We start from the raw sequence: 7,881 nt of genomic DNA on the forward strand, positions 1-7,881 counted from the left end.
CTTTCCACTTAAAATAAGACTCATCACCTAAAAATGTACTTGTTTTTAGATAATTTTCACTTGTTTCAAACACATTTTCACTTGTTTCAAACACATTTTCACTTGGAATGATGATTTCAAGTGAAAATATGCTTGAAAGAAGTAAAAGTGTCTAAAAACAAGCTACTTTTTAATGTGATGAGTCTTATTTTAAGTAGAATGAGATTGTTTTGACTAGAAATAAGACAAATATTCTTGGTAAGATTTTGAGTTTTTGCAGTGTACTAGAGCTAATTTACTTGCTAATAACCAGTGAACAAGTCTGTTTCCTGGTTATTAACAAGCTTGACAAGCAAAGTTGTTCGATGGTGAGCAAAAACTTGAAACCAGAATAATAATGTAAGCTGACCTGCTGCAACAGCCCCATCCCTGCAGGCAGTCAGCACATCTCCAACCAACACGTGTGAGTGAGCGGTGTGACAGCTGCTTCAGATTGTGAGCAGGTGTCTGGCTTTAGTGATGAGGAGAAGTCAGCAGAGACAGCCGGTGGACAGGTGAGAGACGGGTCAGGTGTGGACGCAGCACAGTGAGGTGAGCTGGAAGCAGAGGAGGGAGGATGAACATGGCTCTGTGTTTCCTCAAGAAAGACACACACACACACACACAGACACAGACACACACACACACACACACACACACACACACACACACACACACACACACACACACACACACACACACACACACACACACACACACACACACACACACACACACACACACACACACACACATACACAGCCCTTGTGGTGTCAGCCACTCCCGCATCAGAACAAATTCTCAAATTTGAACCAATGTCACACAGTGATTCAATCATGAAACCTAATGTGGCAAACCATGGTTCATATGTTTTGATTACATTTTAATTGTCTACATGATTCATTTATCCAGAACTTCTCTGTTGAGCTCAGTGGACTGCACTTCAGCTGTAAGGGTGAAAATGTATATAAACCATTGATCTACAGACTCAACCGTTCCAACACATATTGAATTGACTGACATTCTCCTATCATCAGCAGCATCATCGGCCAGTCACCTGCAGATCCAGAGGTGTAGAGCTACTTACTGTACCAGAAGGCACCTGTGACAGGTGTGCACTTAAATGAAATTAAACTGCTGCTTGATCAAATGTTAGACTGATATTAAGCAGCATCAAACAAACATATAACTCACTACTTCATATGAATCCCTACCACATTAAAAGGATAATTCAACATTTTGGCAAATTGGCCCATTGCCATAATCCCTATAGTCTTAGCAGTAGGTTTGTTACCTTTAATTGTCGGTGCAAGCTGTTTTTAGAATGGTGGAGCAGAGCCGTGAGCTGCTCAGAGCTACGCTACGGAGGCTCATGGGATTTCTTGGTTTCCCTCATCAAACTCATCAAATACACAATCCAACAACTCCACAACGCTCTGGTGGACAAGTTGTGACCTGCACATTCACCACGCTATGAGGTAATAACAGAACATTACCAGAGTTGTTTTAGAGGTAAATACAGAGACTGCTTGCTGAAAAACTGTCCCTGAAGGCAACGTGCATCAGCGGTATTGAATGAAATTACCTCTAAAACAACTCTGTCTGGTAACGTTCTGTTATAGCGTGGTGAATGTGCAGGTCACAACTTGTCCACCAGAGGCGTTGTGGAGTTGTTGGATTGTGTATTTGATGAGTTTGATGAGGGAAACCAAGAAATCCCATGAGCCTCCGTAGCGTAGCTCTGAGCAGCTTGCTGCTCGGCTCAGCTGTTCTAAAAATAGCTTGCACCGACAAATAAAGGTAACGAACCTACTGCTATGACTATAGCGATTATGGCAATGGGCCAATTTGCCAAAATGTTAAACTATCCCTTTAAACATAATTATGGTTGCCAGCGATGTGCCCATGCATCCCTGACACACAGTAAACACACTACCCATGCGTCCTAGGGATGTGCACACCCATGTAAAACAATACATTGTGATGAAGTGTTAAAATCACTATCAGAGCAAGAAACCAGGACTCAGCAGAAAAAAACTAAGATTAAAGTTGGTTTTCAACAAAAACCAAAATCATTACGTGGATTTTCAGCCATGAACAGGCAGCCTAGCAACAAAAATACTCAAATTGATGAATTAATTCAAATTGCCAACAAGTAGCCTAATGAGCACAAAGTGCAAAGTTCAGCACCACGGACAGCATGGAGGAGAGGACATACAGAGAGACAGACGTACCCCATGGGCGCCGATACTGTGGGTGCTCCGGTGCTCGAGCACCCACTGGAGACGAGGCTTAATTTGACCTGCGTTGACTGGAACCAGTAGCTACCTATTTGATTGGTTGCGGGATGTCCTCTATCAATCAAAATCTGGAAATACTGGAAATTGCGAGTAATATCACATTTTAATTGTGCTCTGTCTGTGATTTATTTCTCTTTGAAGTTAGGTCCTACTCATAGATCACCTGTTCTGGAGGGTTTCTAATCTGAGAAAAAGATGCAACGGAGACAGACCGGGAGCACGTAGTGGAAATGCTCTGATTGACTTGAATGGGTGCGAATTGCTGTGGAGTTGAGATGGATTCAGTGGAAAGTGGGGGTTAGAGTGAAATGGCTTCTGAATAATGATGATGTATTAAATGTATTTGTCTAAATTCATTCTTACTATAGGACAGGTCAGGGGGCTGGGGTATGATGTAGGCCAGAAAGGCCAAGGACTACAGGCGGAAATGGCTCAAAGCATCTCTTCTTGTTTTACAAGATTAATGTTTTTTGTGCATTGTCCCTGTTTTAAATAAATAAATTCATTCATTCATTCAAATGAGCTTCCCCTCTTTGAAAGACCAGCAGTCGGTACTGCCTGGGTCATATACCAGTCATTCTTCACCTGACTTCCACTTTCCATTGAACAGTCTTTTCTTTTTCGTTGTCAAAGCAGCTGGTGGGAGTGGCTGTCTTACCCGCCACTGCTGAAATCTGCACCTTACCATACATTGCATTAAATCCAAGACAAAATCCCCCCTCCAACTCAGTGAGACATGGTATGGCCGACCCTGAACCCAGCTGCATGTCCGCTTTCAACAGGTAGCATGCTGATGCTTGCAGCCGCCAGCATAGTGTCACTCACTGAGCCACACAGAATCAAATAGAGTCCAATTAACAGAAATTATAGACACACAGGAAGCTCCCTCTGCAACAACAAACTGAACATTTAGAATGAGACACATGTCTGGACCACAAAGGAAACTTCAATAATGTGAATTTCTAAAGTCTCTAAAGTCTTGTGTTTGAAAAAGCAGTGCAAGTTGAACAGAAACAATTTGTCTTATATTCTTTATATTCATTTTTTTTTTGTCATATTCAAAAGAAATGTGCAGCTGAAAGATTCTGCCAACACACTGTGTTGTCCGAAACAAATAAATTGGCTCCGCTGCAGAGACAGCTGGAATACAAAGTGAGAGCAGCCGAGACAGACACAGGGAGATGTGAGCAGAGATGCAAATGACATTTCTATCAGAGTGACTACTGAGATAAATGTACAAAGCCTCCGCTTCCCGTTTGATATGAAATGACTTTTCTTAACTAAAGAATGTGTGCTTTTCTGTCCAGTCTGTTTCAATAGAGGTGATTAAGATGGAAGCGTGATTTGCCACAGGGAGGAGAGTGGATGTACTGATGTCCGCACTGACGGAGCAAGGTCACTCTACAGCAATTTAATGACATGAACGCAGCCCACAAGGGTGCCATGTGGAAAATATCTCCTCCATGTGCATGTTATTACTCCAAGAAAACATTGTTTGCATGTTATTAAACGTCACAGAGTTGTAAAAAAGTATCCTTTAAGGGCAAAGTCATTTAAACTAAATATAAACTAGGTATTTTAACAGGAATGATCTTCATCCAGTCAGTGATTAACACAGTGCGGCAGTGTGAGAGGAGTGAGTGTGTGGTGGTGATGAACCTACAGAGAATTATCAGCTGGATCTGCAGCACCCCTCAGCTTTACAGACTGCAGCCCACACTCGCTGGCATCTGTGGAGAGAGTGAAGGGCAGTAAAAAAAGTTGGCAAAGGCGAGAACAGAAGCTTTAGTGAGCGCATCGTCCAAACCTTGAAATGCTGCTGTCACTGAGGGCCCAGCCTGCAGCTTGGGTTTTGAGGCCATAAGGGAAACTGGGGTAAGTTGAGCCATTTTTCATATTCAGGATCACTACATCAATGCAAGTATATAGTTTTGTTGCTAACTAAGCTATCTGCATATATTTCAGGATGTTGTGCATCCTTACAAACCATCATGTGTAACAAATTACCTTGTGTTAAGTAGAGCATAGAAGCTGGGTAAGTTCAGCTCCCCAGATAACTAATAACTAAACTAAATAATATTTTTTCATTAATAATGCACAATGTAACAGGTACAATACATAATACATAATACCTAATAAATACATGAATAAGAAAACATTTTAAAATGGGAATTCCTTAAAGAGTGCTATGGAAGAGAACAGTTGTGTTTTTGGAAAGAAAAACACCAGAACTGAATCCTTGGTCCTGAATCAGAGTTTCTTGGTGTCCTTGCTGACAGGCAGGTCAATTGTGGACTGCATAAATTAAGATACTGTAATAATTTGAATTTGACTAGTAACGCTTTTGAGCAATCTGAACTGAAACTCTCATCATCCTTCCTTTCTTCATCCATCTGTCCTCTTCTCTTCTCTTCTCCATCCATCCCTGTGCCTTCACACCCTTGAAGCACTTTCTCCATCAGCTTTTGGAATGTTGCAGGAGCACCATGTAAACCAATGCGCATCACTGTGAACCGAATAAGCCCAAAATGGGTCCTGAAAGCAGTGAGGCACCAGAGCTGAGTCACCAGGGGGGTGTCTATCCTCTCCAGTAGGCCCTTTGGGTAATATAAGCATCAAAACATGAGATGGCATTCAGTTTCCTAGTCCAGTGGTTCTCAAACTTTTTTACATCAAGGACCCTAAACATAAATTAGACCATGGCCGCCCATTGGACCAAATTTTGAAGCAAACACCAGAAATATACAAATATTTGTTCAGAGACTGTGATTGATTGTGACTGATTTTGTGAATTTTGGTGTGAATTTTTGGAAATATTGTAGAGAAATTTCTGGAAATTGTGGTAAGATTTCTAAAAAAAAAAAAAAGGAAAAAATAATTTTCTAGAAAAAAGTGGTAAAATTCCTCTGTTGATTTATGATTGGGAGTTAGTCCATTGTGTTATATTTTGAAATTTACCAGATGCTCTGTGTGCCTGACCTACTGTTTGAACTCATCAAACTAATCAAATACACAATCCAACAACTCCTAAACACTCTCCTGGACAAGCTGTGACCTACACATTCACCACGCTATGAAATAATCATGTAACATTACGAGACACAGTTGTTTTTGAGGCAAATGCGTAGCTGGAACTACATCCCAGACATGGCTGCTGGGCGGAGTGACTTCAAAAGTGCAAGTAGTTCTGAGTATTTGTCGTAATGTTACATAATTACACAAGATTATTTCATAGCGTGGTGAATCCACGTATTTGACAACCTCAGTATCTGGTGCGTTTGGGTAGCAATGGGAGTTAACTTTGCTACATAGCTACCTTGCACCCATGTCTTTGTCTTTACTTATAAGCCACTCATTCTGTGAGCAAAAATACCTTATTTGGTCTTTTGACCAGCAGTCTGGCCATTCTTGTTGACATCAATTTCATTTTCATTTCATTTATTTGTTTATTTGTATCGGGACTCTACATATTCATGAACATACAATACGTAAATATGCCAGATTTAGCTCTAAAGCTAATTTCCATCTGCAGTCCTACAGTTCACACTAAAACAACATTAGACAAGGACAAGAAGAAGAACAAAGCACAACATGGTACAAATACTGTACCATATATCACAATATATACAATATAACTTCAGTCAGAAGGAACAAGGAGTAGTATAAAATTAAAATGCATTTAATTGACAAAAGTGTCGTATAGTGCTGTTAAGATTCATTAAAGTGCATATGTCATAAAGTGCTATTTTTAAAGTGCATCTGTCATAAAGTGCTGGTTTTAAAGTGCATGGAGTAAAGTGCCTGCTATTTTTAGTATTCTAAAAAAAGAGAACTACCCTTAATGTTTACAGACCTGGTTATCAGTAAGCCATGTTTTCAGCTGTTTTTAAAATGCTACATGTTGAATTTTCCCTTATGACCAGCGGTAATGTTTTCCATGTTGGGCAACCATAGATTGATAAAACCTTCTGTGCAAATGCTGTTCTCCTAAACTATACCTCACAGTCCCCCCTGGTGGCTGATCTTGTTGTCACGCTGTTTTTCTTTTTAATAAAATCTTCCAGGGGCGGTGGTGCCAGCCTGTTCAATGACCTATAAATGAGACAAGACCTTTTGAATAACTTGAGATTCTCAAAGGTCAGTAACTGGCGCTTTTTTTTTTTTTTAGAATAGAGCAGAGATGGGAAGACTGGGGTTTTTAATCATAGACCTTAATGGCTTTTTTGTATAACTGTTTAATGGGTTTAAGGGTGGTGACACCAGCAAACAGCCAGGTTGTGAAACAGTATTCAATATGGGACAAAATCATACAGTGCAGGTAGGCTTTCGCGGCCACTGTTGTAATAAAAGGTCTGATTTGTTTAAAATTGTGTATATTGAATTTTAAGGTGCTGGTTATTTTCTTGGTGTGCTTCTTGAAAGTGAGGTTGGAGTCCTGTATCACCCCAAGATACTTGAATTGGGTTACTGTCTCCAATTCCACTCCGTTCAAGAGAACAGCATATTCATTTTGAGACATTGGTGGTTCTCCATTTTTGGAGAACAGCATGTGCACAGTTTTTTTTTTTTTTTAGCATTCAACATTAAGCAGGAATTGCATGTTAAAGCATTGGTTATTTACCATTGACACTGCATCCTTTCCCTGAGTGTAGATCACAGCGTCATCTGCGTACATCAAAACATTAATTTCTGGGCAAATATCTGGGAGGTCAGTAATGTACATAGAAAATAACAAAGGCCCCAGAATTGAGCCCTTTGGGATTCCAACATAACTATCACGGTAATGAGACTTGGCATCATCAACCTTAACGCGCTGTGTTCTATCTGACAGATATGAGATAGCATCACCAGAGAGGTTAAAATGAGTGAATTTGTTTAAAGGAACTTAATGGTTGACAGTATCAAACGCCTTCTTGAGATCCAAGGACACTGCTCCTACACAGGGGTTCTTGTCCAATAACAATTTAACATTTTCAATAAAAAAGCAGTTAGCCGTCTCTGTGGAATGGTTGGCCTGGAATCCAAACTGCATTCTGTGGAGTGGCGTAAATCCTTTATCGAGATGTTTAATGAGTTGGGTTGCTACCCACTTCTCTGCAACTTTAGAGACGATTGGTAGGATGCTAATGGGCCGATAGTTGGCTACCTGTGTTTTAGACCCAGATTTGAAAATGGGTATCACCGATGCCATCTTCCAGGAAGATGGAACTGCTTTTTGATTGAATGACTGATTGACCATGAGAGAGATGGGCATCCTTATGAGTTTTTACAAAGTTAGTGTCAATACCATGAATATCCTTAGCTTTAGAGTTTTTAAGATCTGCAATGATCTTTTTTTTTTACCTCCATCGTTATGTTTTCAAGATGGAAAATAGGGTGATTTTCATTAATCTGGTGAGGTTGAATGGTGGAGTGAAGAGCCTTGTGATATCAGTTACACTATCTATAAAATAATTTTTAAAACTATTTGCCACCACAGCTGGATCCTTAACCAAGTCATTGTTCACTTCTAGTTCTAGTGCTTTAATCTCTTGTTATACTTGCCTAGTAATTTGTTTCATAT

Source organism: Trachurus japonicus, chromosome 3 (genome assembly GCF_045865225.1).
Source record: "Trachurus japonicus isolate A0001 chromosome 3, Traja_1.0".
NCBI classification, from domain to species: domain Eukaryota; kingdom Metazoa; phylum Chordata; class Actinopteri; order Carangiformes; family Carangidae; genus Trachurus; species Trachurus japonicus.